A 21,737-nucleotide genomic window follows, 5' to 3' on the forward strand; every position below is an offset into this window, starting at 1 on the left:
TGCTCAGGCTGGTCTCAAACTCCGGAGCTCAGGCACTCTGCCTGCCTCGCCTCCCCGAGTGGTAGGATTACAGGTGTGAGCCACTGCACCAGGCCAAGATTACTACTTTTGAAGGAAAGGTAGTGATAAGTCTCTATTAAGTTCAGAGAAAGCCAAATAAACAAAGAAAAGGTGATCATTTTTAGCTGCAGGGAAAGCAAAATGTGTATAAGAAAGAAAAGACAGCCGTATAATGTACCTCCTGGCCTAATTGTGGATCATAATCACAGGGTCATAGGGCATAAGCACTGAATGTTGAGAAAGCCAAAATAATCATCTTGCTCTATTTGGAGAACAGGAGAGAGAAAGTGAGCAAGGAGATTTAAGAGACCAAAACCTCAATTTCTTCAAAGTCAATAGAAAAGATCTACAATTTAAACAAGTTATAAATATAGCCATATGTGTGTTGTATAAATATACGGTGATAAACACCAGAAGAAAATAGCTAAAAGAGTTAGAGGCAGTTGTGTCCAGAGGCAGAAGAATGCTAATTTGCATTCTCAAGCTTGTATGCATAACTAGCTTTGTTTTTTTTTTAATGAATGTAATGGCTAGTAGTTGCAAAATCAGTATTTTAACTCAATTCTTGTCTGAATCCAAATCTCTTTCTATTATCTCGATTTTGTCTCTCAAAATAATTATTTGTTACTATCTGCCTTCCGACTGATTTTCTTTAGAGTCAATTTGTACAAGGGACTCAACAATCTACAAACTCCATGAGGAGGGCAGGGTCTGTGATTATTTTGCTGACCATTATATTCCCAGTGCCCAGTGCAGCACCTGGAAACTAGCCTCTCAAAAAATATTTACTTGGCATTAAATCCATTTTCTAAATCTCTCAGTGTATTGGTTTCCATTCTTGAATGTCCACTTCCCTCTTAAAGGCCAGTTCTGGGCTTCACAGGTGTGAACACCACGGCAGGTGCATATGCAGGAGTGAATTGGGGTTGTGTGATCCCCCTAGACTAGAGAATTCAGGATCTGAGTGACGAGAGTTCACTGCCTAAGCTCTCTTGATTTCCCTGAAAAAGGTGCCATTATTCAGCTGCCCTGACTGTAGCACAGTGGCTGCAATTTGATGGCTGTCTGGCTCTCCTAGATGGAGCAGAATCTGGGTAGAATTTAATTTGACTAGATGTTATTTTATACTTTAAGTCATTGGCCTAAGGATCCTCCCTTTCCTTCCTTCTTTACTCCCTTTTCCCTTCCATCCTGTCCTTCCTTTCTACAATGAGTATACATTGGGCACCTACTACTTACTGGGCACAGGGGGGAGGTAGGTAGGAAGACACCTAAGGAAATAAAAGGTGATTAATATTATCCTTGCCATTGAAGAGCCCACAATCAAGTGAGAGAGCTGGGTGTGCAATCAGCTTCCCAGCTGGAGCCAGGAAACAGGTGCTCAGCCGCACCTGGGGCACACACAGGATGTGGAAATGTGGGGGGGGAATGTGTAATACCAGCTGGAATCAAGGAAGCCTTGGTAGGCAACGTGGGGCTCACAGGGAGAGAGCCGGGGCTCTGGGTGTGGGGAGGGCAAGACAGAGGCTTACAGAAGCCTGGGGCCTCGATGGCAGGACCTGGAGACAGAACCCAGTGCTTCCTGCAGACCATCCAGTGAAGGGTGGGGTACAGCATGTCTGCCCTTCTCTACCCTTGTCCTTGGGGACTGGGCTTGTGATGTGACTTAAAAATCTCCAGAAATGCTGATGGGATGTGAGTGCCAACCGGAGTGGCCCTGCTGTCATCTTGAAGAGGAAACAGACACAAGGCCACAGACTCCTGCCCAACTTGGGCCTAGGAATGTGCTCCAGGGCCTCTGCGTGAGGCTCAGCTGTCAGGCTGGATTGGCTGCAGTCATCCAGAACTCACTGAGATTACCTTAAGTGACAAGGAGAACTTGTTCTGCATTTGGAGGGATGTCTCACAGAGCCCAAGGGCAGGGAACTTGAATCCAGAACTTCAGTATTGTAGGAACCCTGCACGTTCTTTCTCTCCATTGCTTCTTGGGCTTCCTCCTGCCTATGGCATCCCATTCCTCTGAATTCCAGTCTTCATGCTTGAAAACAGCCCCAGATGGCACCTGCATAGACCAGCTAGAGGGAGGCTTGGGGAGGGGTTAGAACAGACATAGTTAGGTGCCAAGTTCTATAAGGTCAGAGGAGAGATCCCAATGCTGTGTGTAGAGCTAGAATTCATTTAATTGAGCTGGAGTTTAGGGTCCTGGCTTCCCTGAGGGAGTTAGTCTCCTTCAGTCTCTGGACTGGGTGGGTGGCTGGGCTGGGAGTCCTTCAAGGGAATCTTCAAAGAAGCCATTTACTCTTATTGGAACAAAATCCAAGCTTGCACAGCAGCGGGGACTGCACAGACTGGGAAGGCTGAGGAGGGTCCCAGTTCCTCCTTGGGGGTCCCAAATCCAGCTCTTCTTATTAGTGGTGTAGTTCCCAGGTCCATGTGACTATTGAACACTTGAAACAGAGCTACTCCAAACTGAGATGACCTGTGAGTACATACTGAATTTTGAAGACTTAGTACAAGGAAATGTAAAATATCTCACTATTTTAATATGACTTATAGCAATATTATTAGTATTAATGTCAAGTGATAATGTTTTTGGATATATTGGGTAAAATAAAATATTTTAGTAAAGTTAATTTTACCTGTTTCCGTTTATTTTTTTAAAATGTGACTATTAGAAATATTAAAATTACAAAAATGGCTCACATTATATTTCAAGTAGATATCACCAATCTAGACTCTAAGCCTAATGGGTTGCCTTTATGGAAAAAAGCAAAATCTGGCTCGGTGCCCATAGCACAGTGGTTACGGTATCAGCCACATACACCGAGACTGGCTGGTTCAAACCTAGTCCTGGCCAGCTAAACAACAATGACAACTGCAACAAAAAAATGGCCAGGTGTTATGGCAGGCACCTGTAGTCCCAGCTACTTGGGAGGCTGAGGCAAGAGAATTGCTTAAGCCCAGGAGTTGGAGGTTTCTGTGAGCTGTGACGTCACAGCACTCTATTGAGGGTGACATAGTGAGACTCTGTCTCAAAAAAAAAAAAAAGGAGCAGAATCACACAGGCTCAGCACCACTTTAGAAAGTAGAGGAAAGATGTGTATACAATTTCAATGCCCCTGTTTACAATTATTATTGTTTCTTGCCAGGGGCCAGACCCAAGTACCATCCATGGCTGCCCCACACTCTGCACTGTCTGGTCTCAAGCTTGCCCTAACCATAGGGGACAAGGTGAGGACAGTAACCCTGACCTAATAAGGCCCTGTGTACTCTTCAGGACCTGGAGACATTCTCAAGGACCACAGGCTATTCTATGAGTCTGAAAAGTTTGACAGAAAGAAAGCACACAGCCACCCAAACACTGCTGCCTTGGCCTGTGAGATTGTTTCTTGGCTTGGGGCTAATATGTAGTAGCAATCTGGCCAGGCAAGGTTGGTGGTCTCAGCTTATCAAAAGCTCTAATTGGCAATTTTAAACCTTCCTGATTAATGAACAGGTTGAAAATAAATTAATTACACATAAAAATGTAATTGGATAGACAAAAATGTTCTTAGCTATGTTACTAAAGATGCCCGTTGGTAATCTTTGGGAAGTTTGGGAACCATGAATAGAATAAATTGTATTCTTCAGAGTCTTGGTTTTTGAATGTTCTGTCTCCACATTTGGTTGGTAGGTGACTGAATTCCCCTTAACTTTGTCCCAGGGATGTGTCCTTGGCATCTCTCTGAAACTCACAGAATTTTGAGGTTTGGGAGGCTTTCCTCATTTCGCCATCTGGGATGTCAAAGCCCCATGACCATCCCCCACGCTCTCATTCAGCCCGACTTCCTCCACACCTTGGAATGCACCAAGCTTTATATCATCACTGAGAACACAGAGTGGTAACCACAGATTCCTTAGTTTGTGTGCAGTTCTGTGATCTGCTGTGACACCCACAGGACTAGTTCTTCACCCTCATCGTGACTACAGGTGCCTGGGCTCTGCCCAGCGCAGTAACATCCCACTGTCCTGGTCTTCACCTGAGCCTCTTGCTCCAGTGCCCATCCATAGGGAAGGTGGCATTGACGGAGGTTAAGTGCGTGTATTCTGGAGCAAGTTGAGCCCCCACACCTTCCTTGCTATGAGACCATGAGCAGATTGCTTAATCTTTCTGGAACTCAATTTTGTTATTTTTAAGCCAGGGTTCATGACAGCACCTACCTCACTGTGAAGGATAGGATCCTATGTATGCAAAATAGGACCGACTGGCTCTGTCCACAGAGCATGATACTTACATCCCACAGGTACATCCCAAAATGCAATCATTGTGCATGTGTGTAAAAGTTTAACCAAGAAATATGTGTGTCACGATGCCTCTTTTCCTTTATTGAGCTAAAATTCATATGCTATACAATTAATCCATTTAAAGTGTACCATTCCATGGTTTCTAGAATATTTGCCGAATGATGCGACCATTATCACAATCAATTTTCGAACATATTGAGGACTCTAAAGGTTCGGTGCCACTATGGTGCACTGACACAGCTCGCAAGAAACAGCCAGGACACGGATTAGAAGTACAATGCTTGCAAGAGGTGGACTTCTCATAGGTGGAGGGAAGCCCTGAGTAACCTGTGTCTTGGCTTTTTATTGAAACAATATACAACAGGTGTGGAGAGCCCACGTACAAAGTCTACGTGCTTAATGATCGCTCTGAGCTCTTTCCCCACCGGCTAGACTCCCACCCTGTTGCACCATAAATGTTCAGAGTCCAACACCTAATTGCTAACAAGCCATGATCTTATCTCATTAACACATGCAGTTGCTTGAGGGCTTGTCTCCGGGCTGTAAAACATCTTCATGCGGGACAGGGGATTGTCCCGCTCCCAGAGCCTCCCTCAAGAACCAGTGATGGCTCCTACAAGCCTGGTGCTCAGTCTCCTACAGTAAAGAACAACCCCATACTCTTTAGGATCGCTCTTCATCCAGACCAGGACAATCACTCATATACTTTTTGTTTTCTCTTTGGATCTGCATATTTCGGATATTTCATACAAATGGAACCATGCAACATACAGTTTCTCATGACTGTTTATTTTCACTTAGCATGTTTTTAAGGTTCACCCATGTTGTAGAATGTGTTAGCTCTTCATTCTCTTTCATGACTAAATAATATGTTATTGTATGATTATGCCACATTTTGCTTGTCCATTGATTCATTGATGGATGTTTGGGTTGTTTTCAGTTTGGGGACATTGGGAATAATGGCACTATTTTGTACAAATTTTTAGTGGACCTATGTTTTCATTTCTTTTGGGTTTATACCTAGGAATGGAACTGCTGGGTCCTCTTTAACCATCTGAGGAACTGCCAGACTGTTTTCCAAAGTGGCTGCACCATTTTACATCCCCACCAGCAGTGTAGGAGGATTCTGATTTTTTTGTATCTTGCCAACACTTACTATTACCTTTTTAATTATAGCTACTTTGGTATATGTAAAGTGGTATGGCATTGTGGTTTTGATTTACACGTCCCTGGTGGTTACTAATGTTGAGCTGATTGGCAATCATTTCTCCATCATTTTCTTATTATCTCTTTGACTCCCATTGTGGGTATTACAAACCTTTTGCAGACTTCAAAAGGTCCCAGTCCCTCCCATCCTCTCATCTCCAGAAATTGCATCTCCTCACCATTCTCAAACATCTTTGTGCAATCATTCATCCTTCCACAAATATTTATTGGACATCTGTTTTGTGGCTTGTGTTGACGCCTGGAATGTACAACTGAATAGGCCATGATCTTTGCCATTGCCTGTCATTTGTGCTTAGTATAGTGGTGACACTTGCAGCCTTGTCTCAGGGACTCCTCCACTTAAAATGCTTCACTGGCTTCCCAGCGGCTATCCTGGCTTTCAGGATAAAATTTCATGGCAAATTCATGGCAACCATGAGAATCATGAGTGCTGGGCCAGCCTAGCCACTTCCCTGCCATTCTCCCTCCTCAGATGCTCTACTACCCACTGAGGTCTATAAGGGAATAATTCTGTCATGAAGCCCTGCTCCCAAGCTTCTCCATGGCCGAGGATGATTCTATGGATCCTCGCATTTTCTGTAGCCCTATAGGACAAGGCTTCAAGAGCTGGATGACTGCTGAGTTAGTAAATGAATAGATGGCCAAATAAATAAATGAATGAAGGGACGCAGTTCTGCCAAGTAGTGCGATTTATGTTAGTTGTTAGTTGGCTGAAGTTAGGCTCTATTCTGATCCTTATTTCAAACTGTCCCACTAGAATGATGAACCGAGCCAGCTGAGCTGAGGAAGTTTGATTTTAGTCTTTGTTGAGACCCTTCCACTCCCATAGCTGCTGTGGCCATGCTTCTCCCATGTTTTGTTGACCAGGAATTCCTCAAGCTTAGCACTGCCTCAAGCACTAGCCACTTCCCTGCCATTCTCCCTCCTCAGATGCTCTACTACCCACTGAGGTCTATAAGGGAATAATTCTGTCATGAAGCCCTGCTCCCAAGCTTAGCACATCTCAGCTGCACCAGACACTCACACAGCTGGCTGGTAGCAGGAAGAAAATAGAACCTACTGAGTAAGGGTAAGGTCTCTGCATCAGACTCTGCATGCGTTCAACTCTGCATGCAAATTCCGCAGCTACCCATTATGAGAATATTCAATTTCCTTCCCCAAGCCTCAGTTTCTCAATCTGTAAAATATGAGAAATAGTCATTAACACTCTCTTTGAGGGTGGTCAAGATTAGCGGGATGATATATGGAAGACACTTGGTACATAGTAAGTACTTAACTAAGCAGAGGGGCCGAGAGGCTGCCTCCTGTTTTGTGTCCTCAATGGCCTACTATTGAAGATCTGATTATTCTGTTTTAGGAGGGGGAAGAGAAGAAAGAGCCAGAGAGGAAGAAGCCGTGGTAGCTGCTACCATGAGTGGGCATCTGGGTCACCAGGGGCTCTTAACAGTGCAGGGGTGTTGGGGAGGATGAGGCCAGTCCCCTGGGGAGTGTGGGCTGGGGATGTGGGAGTCTCACCGCGGATGGCCGGGAGGATCCTAAAATGGGGGGAGGGAAATTGAGGCGAAGACCCTGGGGCCAGCTCTGCCCTGGTGGTGAACCCAGCCCTGTTTCAGAAGCCCTGTTTTAGCCCTTCATCAGGAAGTTATCTTCGCAGCAACCTCTGAAAACACTCTCTCTGCCGTGTTTATTGTCTCCCCCAAACAACATTCTCAGTGAGTGACAAATGCTACCACTCCAAGGAGTTTTAACTAATGCTATGTTTCTGTCTGTACTCCATAAGCTTTTAAGCAAAATAACTTGACATTTAGCCTAAGACAGCCACAAGGTAAATGTGAACGTGTTAAACGGTCATGTTGAGGAGCTGATATTGAAATTTTCAAGGAAGGCTGGAGAGTTACAAGTGTCCAAGCCCGGTGTGCTTCCCCTTTCACCTGCAGATAGACAGGATGAAGGTCTTGCACCATGCAGCACAGGAAAATGTCCCTGTACTGGATAGTTTTGTGGAGGGATGGGACAGAGGGGCGGAAGAAGGCTTGCTGTGGGGTATCCGGTCTGGCCAGCCCCATGGGAGACAGGATGCAGGCAGGCCAGACACCCCTCTAGTGCAGCTGTTTTCTATTTTCAAAAGTCTGTATGTACGCACAGCAAGAAATGCATTGTCCTGCAATCTAAACTGGAGCGGGAGGAAACGCCTGGCATTGATGATATGCCTGTCTGCTTATTCACTGAGAATGCTGTTTAGGGGATAGAGATGATAAACACAGCAGAGAGAGGGATTTCAGAGGTCGCCGTGAAGATAACTTCCTGATGAAGGGCTAAGATATCAGTGGCTTCTGAAACAGGACCAGGCTCACCATCAGGGCAGAGCTGGCCCCAGGGTCTTTGCCTCAATTTCCCTCCCCCCATTTCAGGATCTTCCCGGCCATCCACAGTGAGACTGCCACATCCCCAGCCTACCCTTCTCATGGGACTGGCCTCATCCCCCCACCAAGATCCCTGCACTGTTAAGAGCCCCTGATGACCCAGATGCCTACTCATGGAAGCAGCTATCCACGGCTTCTTCCTCCCTGGCTCTTTCTTCCCTTCCCCCTCTCAAAATGGAATAATCAGATCTTCACTAGTAGGCCACTGAAGGCATGAAACAGGAGGCAGCCTCTCGGCCCCTCTGCTTAGTTAAGTACTTACTGTGTACCAAGTGTCTTCCTTATATCATTCAGTTGATCCTGACTACCCTCAAAGGCAGTGATAATGACTATTTCTCCTACTTTACAGATTGAGAAACTGAGGCTTGGGGAAGGAAATTGAATATTCCCATAATGGGTAGCTGTGGGATTTGAACGCATGCAGAGATGTGTTGAACGCAGCAGATTCTATTTTCTTCCTGCTACCAGCCAGCTGTGTGAATGTCTGGTGCAGCCGAGATGTGGCTGGCAGTGCTAAGCTTGAGGAATTCCTGGTCAACAAAACATGGGAGAAGCATGGCCACAGCAATGATGGGAGGGGAGGGGAGCAAAGGCACTGTGTCTGATGCTGCTATACATCCAGGTCCCCTCACTCTCCCAGTCACAGGGGGCATGCATGCTGATGGCTCATAGAATCGCCTTTGACTGGAAGGAGCTGCCTCACTCAATGTTAGCTTCCTCCTAGGGCAAGCCTGAATCCGGGGACTGATCAGTAGGTGGGCACAAATGCTTAGCCTCCATGGCCTGCATCGAGGACAACTCTGAAGAGCCACCTAGCCCTAGAGTGCTGTGGGATGGCTGAGCCCTTGGGTGTGCCTGCATCACAGGCCAGTCCCTCTCTCCACCAATCCCAGTCGCCTCCAGCTCTTAGGTGTCTCCCGAGACCCCTTCTCACACGAGTTCCTGCCTGAGAGTCTGTGTCCCAGGGAATTCAAGCTAAGACAGGCAGGGAAGCATGTAGCATGTTCTGGAAAGTCAAGATGGTCCCAGATTGTAGGGTGTAGGGTACAGGTTGTGTCCCAGTGGTTCCTCCTGAATTTTGATCTGAACAGCCCTACTGGACCTACATTTAGTTTTCTTCAGAACCTAGCCTGGTGGCTCAGAGTCTTGACCTGTTATCAGAGTAAACTGCTTGAGATTTAGAGAAAAGGACAGTTAATAACTCAAATAAACAACAACAAAGAAATGTTTGGGAATCATTTTATTTATTGATGCTTTTGGGATGTCAGAGCTAAAAAGCAATCTTAGTGAGCACCCTGTCTAAAGGACCTCAGGTATCATGTGGCAGTGTCAAGGCCCAGAGAGGTGACATGGCTTCAGGCCAACACAGAAAGTGCCAGAGAACTCCGCAACCCGGGACCGAGGTTCCCTGGCCTCCCTGCCGTGGTCTTTCCACCACTGCTGGGGCCGGGCTGTATCTCATGCCTCCCGAGGACTGTAGACTTAAGCCCTTGATGGCCTTACTCATCTTTGTTCTACCAAGGGGCCTTGTCCCTAGGGGTGCAAATATGCTCTTGAAGAAGACTGCTGCCTAGCGTCCTCCAAAGGCTCCAGCAATCCTCCACCAGGCCCTGCACCTGGGGAACCCAGGGAGTCCTTTTTGCTGGTGCAGGCAAAGCAAGGCTCAGTGTCATTCCAGAACCCTCTGCACTTCCTCTGCTTCTCCTCTCAACCCCAGATCAAATCTAAGATCAAGCTAAATACAGAAGTCATAGAAATCATAGTCAAGGCGGTTCTCCCTACACTGTCACAGCTCAGAGTTAGTGCTGGCACCGGAGCGGGTGGCTGCTTCTCTTCATCCCATGCCTTGGGTTTCTGGGCCCCTCCTTTCTCTGCAGAGAGGGTTACCAGGTGGGCTGACCTTCAGTTGGGTCACTTGGTATGACCAGTGACAGTCCTTAGCCACAGCACTTTAATCCCAATACATGGGTTACTCTAGAACATCCCTCTATGGGAAGCGGTAGTGCTTTGTCCGATGAGGCCATGAGGTCTAAAACGGAGACTTTGTCCCTCTGTTTGGCTCTCTGGGCTGGATAATTATTAACTCACATAATCAGACTCCACATGAACTTCTCTCTCCAGATACGGCACATTCCTGAAAAGTTACCTTAGAGCAGTGTCTCCCCAGCAGGGCCTGTGTTTTGCTGGCTTCCTACAAGCTCTGTTCTATCAGGGATGCTATGGGGTTGGGAGAGGCCGTGGCCAGCTAAGATGGGGAAATACTTCTTCCTTTGAAGATTCTCCATGCGTATTAGAGGGATAAGTTCTGTCTTGAACCTGCCTACTTTTGTTTGACCTAAATTTTCCCAATTTTGTTTGACTACGGGAATTTTGCTTTGGTTGTTTTTTTTAATGGAACTCCTTTTAACCTCCTTGAAGGGACTTACCCTCATCTCTTCCTAAGCCCAATCTCTTCCCTCTGTCTTTGTTCTTGCACCTGGGCTTTCTGTCTGGGTTACTTTTGGAGTCAGTGTTCTGCAAGTGACCCTGATGAACCTTCTTCACCCCAGAGTCAGGCCTTGCTCCCTGCTCTGGGAGGAGTGACCAACTGTCCCAGTTTTCCTGGGACTGATGGGGTTTCCTGGGACATGGGCCTCACAAGTGCTGAAACAGAGAATACAGGCAAACTGGACCATTCTGGTCTTTCTATCCTGAACCTTACTCCATGCCTGAAGTCCTGAGGCCCCTGGTAGCCCAGCCTGGGACATCCTTGGCCTCTCTTTCTGCCAGGTTGTGGGGCTCAGCCTGCCTGCTAGAACTTGCAGCTGTTCAATCTTAAACTCCCTGCTCCTGGCTGATGATCGGGGCTGTGACCAGGAGTTGCTTAAATACCTCTCTCCTGTTCTCTAGTTAAACTCAGTCTCCTCATCAGCCCCTACAGCTGGGGCAGACCCTGATGTTCCCTTCCTGCCCCTCTGAGCAGACCTTGGCCCCAGTGCATCTGCCCCAAGTTGATGTGAGTAATCACAGCACCAGGGTATCTTGCAGTCTGACAGGCACAAGGGAGCTAAGTGGCCATCAAGAGAGGTCACGGTGATGTGATCCAGCTGAGAGGAAGCTGAAGGGGCATGAACATGCAGAGGTAGAGAGAGAGACACAGAGAGAGAGTGTGCGTGTGCAGGAGACAGGAGCCTGCAGCCTCCCAGCCCCTCCTCCCACCTCATCCTCTGGCTGCAGTGAAGCAGGCTTTGGGGATTGGCACCTGGCACCTTGACTGTCCATCTCTGGGCCACACAGGTGTCTCTGACGTCAAGGGCTCTCTTGCGGTTGAGGAGGTGACATGGGAACCAAAGAGTGTAATAAAGTACTAAGGTGTGTCACAGCATAATTGATGGAGTGATTAATTGGTTCCTTGTTTTTGCTGCTATGGGTATTTATCCTTATTCCTTCTCGTTTCCCCAAGCTTTTCTGTTCCCTTGATCCAGGGCCTTTTGTGTAGGTCTGTATCAGCAATTTCTTTTGTTTTTAAAGCCCTGCCTTATTGAGAGATTGCTGACATCTGCTTTTGAAGAGGAGGGATGAGATGACTTGCTGTTGAGTGTCAGAAATAACCCAGTAAGAGGGAAATTGGGACCAGAAGTAGATGTACTTTTTCATTTCTGGTGAGTAATGGAGCTCACACCACTCCCATCCAGAGGCGCTGGGATCTTGGATGACTGCTGTAACATCTTATAGCCCTCGGACCTGGCAAAAGACCACTCATTCACCCAAGAACGATCCACTGGATGTCTATTCTGTGCCAGGCATTGTTGTAGATGCTGGTAATAGTGTCATGAGAAAAACAGACTAAAACCCCTGCCTCGTAGACCTTGATTCTTAAGGGAAATGGACACAAACTAGATGCCCAAGACTTGGGCTTTTATCTGAAGAGCTGTGAAGCTATTGCAGGAGTTTGGGCAGAGCAGTGTGTTTAGACCTCTGTGCTGTAAATGGACTTCAGGTGGGCCCGGGCAAAAACAAGGAGACCAGTTAGGGGGCTGTTTCAAAGAGGCAGGAGAGAGGGAATGGTGGCTTAAACCCTGGTGATGAAAAGGGCGTAGGGTCTGGACCTGTTTGGAAGGCAAAGCCAGAGAGATAACAAGTAGGATATGAGTGAGGGGAGGGAGCAAGATGACTCCAGAAGTATTGGCCTGAGCCACTGGAACAAAGGAATCCCTATTAACTGAGCTGGGGAAGGATGTGGCAGGCACAGGGTGCTTTTGATGGGAGGAGAGGTCTTGTACAAAAATAACAGAGCCCCCCACATCCAGGACAGCACTACCACCAGCCCCTATGGCTTTGTGTGAATTAGAAATGCTTTCTCTGGGGGACACAGCTCCTTTTTGGGGACACAGCTTGTCAGAGAGAACATGAACTCTTCTAGCCTGAAGGCTTTGTGCTGTGACCAACCTTCGCAACCATGTGAGAGGCCCTGCGGAAGCGACTACTGGCACATCGGAAAGACCCCTGCCAGCCACAGGGCACATGGGGAACTGGGGAGCGCAAATTGGACTGAAAGAAAAATGGTTCTTATCCCATGTTTTATGGTAAACTTTATACAGGCCTCAGCAGTCATAAGGGAAACCTGTTTGCCTGCGTCATTAGAGAAATAAAGGCAGAAAAATAATGTTGGGGAGTATAAATAGTCTTCTTAGGATTAAAAAAATGAATGCTGCTTGGTTCTGAAGTTATATGATTTTCCTCTTACGTGCTAAGAATAGGTAAGTTCTCTATTTCAATCTCTCTTAATGGAGCAAATCAAATAGCGGAACAAAAAGGCTTTTATTGCTTTCTAAAAGTCTTACAGTAGCACTGGCATGGAACGCTCGATGGTTTTGCTTTGCAGAAATTGTTGCAGATCAGAAGGAGTATGCTGTCCTCTTTCATGCTCAGGGTCACCAAAACATGAGCAGGCAATTCATGGTTTTCCTTAGAAAGGACTTCACTTTTGTTGAGAGCTATGACCTACTATGGTCCTGTACTTTTTATTTTATGATCTCACTTGAGCCTCAGGACAACCCTAGGAACTGCTACTATTATCTTCCATTTTATAAGTGAGAAGATTCAGACTTGGAGTGTGGAAATGACTTGCCCAAGACCCCTCAGTTGGTTTGTGGCAGAGCCTCAGTGCAGACCCAGGGTAGTGCGGCTCCGAAGTCCATGTTCTCCATGAAATAGTGTTTGTCCTACTGACTCCCCTGATGTGAGACCTAGAATCCCACAGTCCCAGGGGCACAGATTTCTGGGATTTGAAGGGAATAAATGCATCTATTCTATGCCCACTTCCCCACCTGGTGGCCGAGTCCTCTCTAGTCATCTTTGATGAGATATCTTCACCAGTGGTCTCAGACCTTGGGCCCAGTACAAATACTGGATGATAACATCAGAAAAAATTGGGAGAACTTATTAGAATATATATTTCTGCGTGTTATCTACTCAATTGGAATGTCCGTGGGTCAGAGCCCAGGATGTGTTATGAGCAAGCCCCCATGTGGCTTTGGTGTGCAGCCTGGTCTGAGAACCACTGGCAGGGCCACCTTCCAAGGATCATCCCTATGCTTCCCAATCCCTCTCCTTCGCTAGCCAAATCCTTGGTTGAAGTTGTTCCTTAGCTTGAGTTGAACTTTGTCTTCCCACAGCTTTGACCCTCCGGCCCTGGTCCCCTGACTTACACTTTGGGTTACACAGAACAAGTCTATTCTTTGTGCCACAGTGACAGCCATTCAAGAATTGAAGTCACCTAATGCGTCTTCCAGTGTTTTCTTCTTTAGGGAAAATACTCCCAGTTCTGTCATCTCCCATCACTGAGTGTCAAGTTCTTATACCATCTGGGTCATGTTTTTCTGAAATTATTTGGGTGTTTCATGTTCCATTAGCCTGTGGCACCCAGACCTGAAGGCCACATTCTGGGCATGGTTGTGGCAGCACCCCACAGTAGGGACTCTTCCCTTGTGGTTCTGGATTCTTATCCCCCTGAGCCAACTTAGATGAGGTGTTCTAGGGCATAGAAGGATGGGTTTCCGTGGAGCTACTGGCCAGACCGAGTCCCACAGGTATCTTTAGCATGGGATGCTGCTGAGCTGGGTCTCCTAAGTCCTCTACTGTGTTAGTGTTGATTTTGGATCCAACGTTGGCATCATACATGAATTTCTACCAGATTTCATCTTGTCGGATTCTGCTCCTTGCTCCAGCCTCTTCATTTTTTGGATCCTGCCTCTTCCATCAGTAGAATCCACCCTCTAATATTTTTCAGGCTATCTGTATCCTCACTCCTTTGTTTCAGACTCTGCGGACTGCATAGTGGGTTATGGTTACTGTTTCTCTAGAGATTTACTCAGAGTGGTGACATATCACATACCTACCGGTATCTGTGTTTACATAGAAATACCTTTGTATACAGATATAGACATGGTGGACACAGTTGGTGCCCACTCCAGTCTCCTCATCCCCTGTTACCTGCTGTGTGTGTCTGCTCCCTACCTTTTGTGTTCTTTGATGCTAATTGTCTACACCTGTCCTCCTTCAGAGGCTTTTTTGCTTTTGTTTTCCCCATAGGATTTTCTATGGACATATAGTTTCTTTGTCCCTATGAAGTGCTGCAATGGCACGGGAGTTCACTCTTCACCTCCATCCCCAGGGAACCTCAGCTGAAGACAGGTACAGAAGTACAAATGCCTCAGCTCTTTTGTCTTGAGGGAGAACTATCTCTGAGCTGCAATTTACACTCCAGAGCTGCCCAAGGGCTCAGGCAGAATCTGGAACTTTACCTAAATTTGTTCTCTCGCTTGTTTCTTCCCCTTCCTGTGTCCCCTACTCCCTTCCTGATTTCTCCTGAGATGATGTCTTTAATGGTCACCTGCATGTGGGTCTTACCTTAGAGTCTGCTTCCAGGAAAAGCTGACCTAAGATGACAGTCACGGCACAGAGACATATCAGATGTTCTCCATGAACATGCACACATAAACATTTCAGGAGTTTTTTTCTTCTTTTATAAAAGTTTCAGAATATTACAGGAGTACACTTGTTTTACTTATATAATTTGCTTTTGTACATTTTAAGTCAATTATAAGTGTGCCCTTTACCCAGAATGTGCGCATTCACACTGGTTAGGTGTGAGTTTACCCAAGCCCTCTGTCCCCTTCCTACCTACTAGATTTCCGTTGAGTTTTGCGATTGGTGCCAATTTAGTATCAAGTACATATGGTGTTTGTTTTTCCATTCTTGTGATATTTCACTTAGAAGAACGGTCTCCGGTTCCACCCAGGTTGTTGCAAAAAATAGTAGACTGCCGTTACTTTTTTTTTTAAAGGCTGACTAGCACTCCATGGTGTACATACACCACATTTTTATTAATACACTTATGTATTGATGGGCACTTGGGTTTTATTTTTAAAGTACAAGGCATTAAAATTTTTCTTCTTTACAGATTGATACTTCATTTTTGGTATAGATTCAAACTCATATTTTAATTTGTACAAATGATAATTATTGACTAGTCAACAATTTTTGGGGACAAATCTACTAAATTACTCAAGGAAGCACATGGGCTCCAAAATGGGTTGTTCTTTATTTTTTTATTTCAGATTAATATGAGGGTACAAATGATTAGGTTACAATGTTTGCATTTGTTAAAGTCCCTGCTGTAGTTGTGTCCCACACCCAGGAGGTGTGTCATATACCCTTACATGGTGCCCATGGTGCACCAATCCCCACCCCTCCTCTCCTCTTTCTTTTTTTTTAATTTCTATTATTATTATTAAATCATAGCTGTGTACATTAATGCGATGATGGGGCACCATACACTGGTTTTATAGACCATTTGACATATTTCCATCACACTGGTTAACATAGCCTTCCTGGCATTTTCTTAGTTATTAAGACATTTATATTCTACATTTATTAAGTTTCACATGTACCCTTGTAAGATGCACCATAGGTGTAATCCCACCAATCACCCTCCCTCCCCTCCCTCTCCCCCTTCCCCATATGCTTAGGTTATAACTGGGTTATAGCTTTCATGTAAAAGCCATAAATTAGTTTCATAGTAGGGCTGAGTATATTGGATACTTTTTCTTCCATTCTTGAGATACTTTACTGTGAAGAATATGTTCCAGCTCCATCCATGTAAACAAGAAAGAGGTAAAGTCTCCATCTTTCTTTAAGGTTGCATAATATTCCATGGTGTACATATACCACAATTTATTAATCCATTCGGGGAACGATGGGCACTTGGGCTTTTTCCATGACTTAGCAATTATGAGTTGGGCTGCAATAAACATTCTGGTACAAATATCTTTGTTATGATGTGATTTTCGGTCTTCTGGATATATGCCCAGTAGAGGAATTATAGGATCGAATGGCAGATCTATTTGTACATCTCTAAGTGTTCTCCAAACATCTTTCCAAAAGGAATGTATTAATTTGCATTCCCACCAGCAGTGTAGAAGTGTTCCCTTTTCTCCACATCCATGCCAACATCTCTGGTCTTGGGATTTTGTGATATGGGCTATTCTTACTGGAGTTAGATGATATCTCAAAGTAGTTTTGATTTGTATTTCTCTGATGATTAAGGATGATGAGTATTTTTTCATATGTCTGTAGGCCATGCGCCTGTCAATCCTCTCTTCTTTCATTTCCCTCTCTCCCCAGCTTGAACTAAGTTGAGTTTTTCTCTTGGGTGGGCGTGTATTTGTTCTACTGACTTCATATTAGCATTGAGTACATTGGATACTTGCTTTTCCATTCTTGTGATGACTTGCCCTTTGAATCACACTGCTCAGGATGGTTCCTGATTCCTTTAACGTTTCTCACCTACCATTACTTTTTCTCCTTTGTTATTTATTTATTTCTTTTTTGACATCAGGTAGAACCTGCTTCCTCTTAAAGATAGTCATCAGGATGTCTTCCTGAGAAAATAAATACATAAGGTGTTTGCCTTTGCATCTAAAGATGTTTTGCTATAAGTTGATAGTAGCAGCTACTTGGAAAGTCAGAATGATGCCTTCTTCTAGACTTCAAGATGTGTCCCTTTGTGTTTGATGCATGGGGGAGACTCAAGGCTAATAAAGTCATCATTTATCCTTTACTTAATTCATTTTCTCCACTGTTTCCTCTTTTCTCAGGATCTATAGAGGTGTTGGTCAACTCTTCTCTTGGGTGACTTACAATTCACAAAAATCCTCCAACTTTTGGTTGGTCGCTAAGTTCTATTGATTTTCTGCCTTTTGAATCTCTCCTCTCTTTTCCATTCCACAACCACTGACTGCCCTAGTATGGAGCCTCTTTATGTCATATTAATGCTAGTCCAGTACACTCCAAAGTACTCACCCTCCAGTCTCTGTCTTCCATACACAGGCCTCTCCCTGCTCCTACCATCTTTCTTAATGCAGCTCTGTTCATGTTACTGAGTGGTTTCAAACTTTGAATAGCTCATCACCTACAATAAAGTGTCAACTTTATACAAGGCTATGGGCACTCTGAACCCATCGTATTTTGTCTCTGGCCATTCCCTTCTACCCTGAAGTTCAAACTGAACTGGCATTTCCCAGGCCCTCTGACCAACCCCACTGTTTCCTCTAGCTCCTGGTTTGGAATGCCCTTACCTTTTCCTCCTCATTTTTCACAGCCAGCTCCCATGCCACCTTCTGTGGGAAGCTTTTCCTGTCCATCATGTCTGCAGCAGCAGCACTTTGTCCTCTGCCACCATAAAGCTCTGGACATGTCTCAAGTCTGGCCCAATCCCAGTATGGAAGGTGATTTGTCAAGTTCATAGATGCTGAAGCCATCTTGCTTGGGGTAGAAATTTAGTTCCATGGGCCAGTTACTTTACCTCCCTGTGATTCTATTTTCTCATTATACCAAATAGGAGACAAAATAGTTCCTACCTTCCTCATTAAATGGCTGTGGTGAGTAAATGTGTTGATACATTTTAAGCTTTTTGAAGACAGTACATGCCATGTTAAGTGTTAGCTATGATTTTACTTGCTAAGTACATGTCTCTCTTTCCAAATTGGTCATTAACTCCTAGGGAGCAGGGGCTGTCTTACTTGTCTCTGTGTCCCCAGCGCCCAACATATAATAGGTGCTTGGTATATATTTGTTCAATGAATTGGGTCATTGCAACTCTGCCAGTTGCTTGTTTTTTTCATTGGGTTAAATGATGAGCTAACAGAATTATTTTCAAGTTTGTATTCCCCAGGTTGGATTGGCAGCATGATCCAGCCGCTGTGTCTAGACAGGCTTATAAACGCCATGTATCTGGGTGACTAGGCTGGCATATTGGGTTCCTCTTAGTCTGCTTCTCTTATCACTAGGCCTTGTTCCTTGTTTCTCAGATGCTCTGTGAATGCAGGGTGTTTCTTGTTCTACTTTGTCCAAAGGAGTTTTGTAATTCAATATACTTGTCCTTTCTCCATTGTGAAAGTTTGGTCTGGTTGGCATTCAGAATGGGAGAATATGCCAAGACATTGGGATGCTGTCACAGATGAATGGAAGAGGAAGAAAGAGAAGCTTCAGAGACATACGAGTGAAGATGGCAGACAATACTGAGAAGCCTGGCATTGCTTGGGCTCGCCTACTCTGTGCTCTCATCCGGCGATTCAACTTCTGATTATTTCTGCCAAGAAATAGTGGTAGTCTTTGTTGCTCAGAATTTTGCTGGAGAAATGAGTCCCATCAGAAGCCCTTTAACTAAAAATGCCAGTAGAGTTTGGAAAGAGTTAACAGAAAGCAGAAAGGCAATTCAGAAAGCAGAGGACTAGAGGATAAGAAAGGAAATTCTGGGAATTAGAATGGGAGAAGGAGTTACAGTACAGTAATAGATCACAAGAAAATGAAGGGAGTTTGTATAGACATCTGAAATTTTTTACACACCTCTGCTTCAGTGGAGAAATTTAGGACAGCATTTAGGCCCATTACTGTGGGTAGGAAAGGATGACAGGTAAGATGGTTTTATCATAGTTCTTGTTTCCTGCAGCCCAGACTCTGGCAACCCATCATTACCAACGCTCAGGGAGGGCCTAGAGTGAATGTGGGATATTGAAAGGGAACATGGTGACTTTTTACAGCAGAACTCTACCCCTGTCCTGCCCCTGCCCGCTTCCCCACTCTCTGACCCTGGAGGACTTTTGGCTGGGGCAGAAGTTCTCAGCCTTTGATGCCCCTTTCATAAAAGCATCAGTTCTTTATTTATTTATTTATTTATTTTTTTGTAGAGACAGAGTCTCACTTTATGGCCCTCGGTAGAGTGCCATGGCCTCACACAGCTCACAGCAACCTCCAACTCCTGGGCTTAGGCGATTCTCTTGCCTCAGCCTCCCGAGCAGCTGGGACTACAGGCGCCCGCCACAACGCCCGGCTATTTTTTGGTTGCAGTTTGGCCGGGGCTGGGTCCGAACCCGCCACCCTCGGTATATGGGGCTGGCGCCTTACCGACTGAGCCACAGGCGCCGCCCAGCATCAGTTCTTTTTAATTTTCTTTTCCAAGAACTATTCATAGAAACAAGTAACTGTGACGTCACTTTTTACTTTATCCTCTCCCTTCAAGGTCCACCTTCCCATTGACTTCTCAGTCCTACTTGTGTCCCCATTTTCGTTCTGTCCCACCATTCCTTCTTTCTGAGGAGCCCCATACTCCTCTCTCTTGCAGATCTTTGTGATCTCAGCTTCCTAGGATTGGCCAGGTAGGGAAGAACAGTGGCATAAGCCAGAGCCTGGCACCTGCCTGGTCACACCCACAGCCTTTGGTGACTGACAGCCAGTTTGGGGGAACTGACCTGGCTGAGACAGGGACTCCGGCTGCTTCTGCCAACCAAGTGCTTGGGGACCCTGGCCCACCCTAGAAGCTGATTGGCAAGGATCTTAGTTTCTGTTTTGTTTGACCATGAGTACATTGAAATCTTGCTCTTTCTGCCATTTCTTCACTCATTCAACATTTAGGGCACCTGCCTCATGTCAATTACCTGTTCTAGATATCAGGCTGGTGGAGATGTAAACAAAATGCCCTTCTACACAGGGCTCCCAAGCTGGTGAGCAGTCTGCTGCTTTTGTAAAGAACTATAATTCAGCATGAAAAAGATTACATGAGTGATATGAAGAAGACTTGGGTGGATGGAAGGAAAATGTACCCATGGACCACCCTTCCTCTCAGACGTTTACTCCAGCCGGGATGGTCACTTGTGTGGTCACCATGATTTAAGTAAACATTGATCATACCAGGTTATTCTGACTGTCTAAGCAACAGCCCATTTCCTTTCTCCTCAGGCCAACAAACAAAACAGCAATAGCCTCTCTCTATTGAGATTACCATGCAGATGCCTCTCAAGCCCATTGGCTTTTTCATCAGCCACATTTTGTCCCAGTTTTCAATCTTCCAAAGCTTTCCTCAAAGTAGGGGGCTGTGTGGGAAGTCAAATGGGTCTCTCATGAGTGACCTTTTTTTGGAAGGGTCAGTGGGTGGAAGATGCAGAGAGGGGCCTAGAAGAAGGCAGAAGGCCTGGAGTTAGAAGACCAGAGCTCTAGACCCAGCTGTTTACTACTTTACCTAATGGGGGTGATGACAATAAACACCTTGTAAGGTCAATGTGAAAACTGGATGAAAAAGTACATATTAAAAAACACTTAGAGCACAGGCACGGCTGCAGGGAGGATGATGGTGGGGATGGTGAAAAAGAGGCTCTGTGACTTTAGGAGTCACTTATATACACTGGCCTCAATTTCCTTACCTGCAAAAGGAGTGGGTTCCATAGGATCACTTGTAATTCTATCTGGTGCCATTTCTTCAACTCAGGGTGCATTCAGGGAAGGGCAAGGTCTGGCCCTCACCCTCCAGAAGGAAAGGGGACAGGCACACATAGATGACTCTGACAGAAGATGTGGTTCCCCAGGGGGTGCTAAGTTCCTGAGCCGGAGCTCCTGGTGAACTTGGTGAGGAGGCAGGGCTTGAACCGGGTTTTGAAGAACCAGTAGACAGAGACTGTGTCTTCCCTTGCTGAAAAACACTTTGTCTTCAGGATAAAGACCACAGCCTTTAGGTGAGCACGCAGGTCCCTCACCCCCTGGCCTCAGCATCCCCCTGCTACTTCTGCACCATTTTGTGCATGTACCGTGATGCTTCCAGTTCCTGAGACCTGTCTGATCCTCTCCCCTGCCTCTCTCCCTGCTTTGCACCCAGCAGCCTGGAACATCCTCCTTCCTCTGCTAGAAGACAGTGGAGGGGACAAGCAAGACACTAGGGTCATACTGGGGGTTCACCTCTTACCTTTGCCCTGGAGTGGCCAGTGGATCCTTGCTATGTTACTCAGCCCCTTGGTGAACCAATGTCCTTATCTGCAAAATGGGGTTACAGGATGACAATAGTGCTTATCTCAAAGGATGCCTGTGGATTAAATGAGGTAACACGTGCAAAGTGCTTGCCGACCAGGCCCAGGTCGTTACATAACTAGGAGTAGTTGTGCAGAACACTTTATGTCTGACCTAGTCTTACTTTCTTGCATTTCAGGTCCTAGGTTAGTCATCACATCCTCTTCACCTGTTCTGGCTCAGAGGCCGGCGTGTGCTCCTTAAGTACACTGTTTCCCCTCTCCTACACAGTGTCAGCCCGCCAGATGGCAAACTCCAGTAGGCCAAGACCCAGCCAATTGTGTTGGCTGCGGAAAAGCCCTCAGTAAAATTGAATGAATGACACAGGATGAAGGTCCATTGATCCGAGGGTGCTGCAAGGGGATC

At 45.8% G+C, this 21,737-nt stretch overlaps 1 long non-coding RNA gene across 1 annotated transcript; it reads right to left on the reverse strand.

Moving 5' to 3' along the window:
- Positions 1–20,914: 20,914 nt before the first annotated feature.
- LOC128587437 (uncharacterized) lies at positions 20,915–21,639 on the reverse strand. The gene is made up of 3 exons (XR_008380595.1): positions 21,496–21,639; positions 21,271–21,338; positions 20,915–21,000 (listed from the first exon to the last, which is right to left on the reverse strand). It is a non-coding gene; the product is annotated as an uncharacterized LOC128587437 (long non-coding RNA).
- Positions 21,640–21,737: the final 98 nt, after the last annotated feature.

This window comes from Nycticebus coucang, chromosome 6 (assembly GCF_027406575.1).
Source record: "Nycticebus coucang isolate mNycCou1 chromosome 6, mNycCou1.pri, whole genome shotgun sequence".
Taxonomy (NCBI): domain Eukaryota; kingdom Metazoa; phylum Chordata; class Mammalia; order Primates; family Lorisidae; genus Nycticebus; species Nycticebus coucang.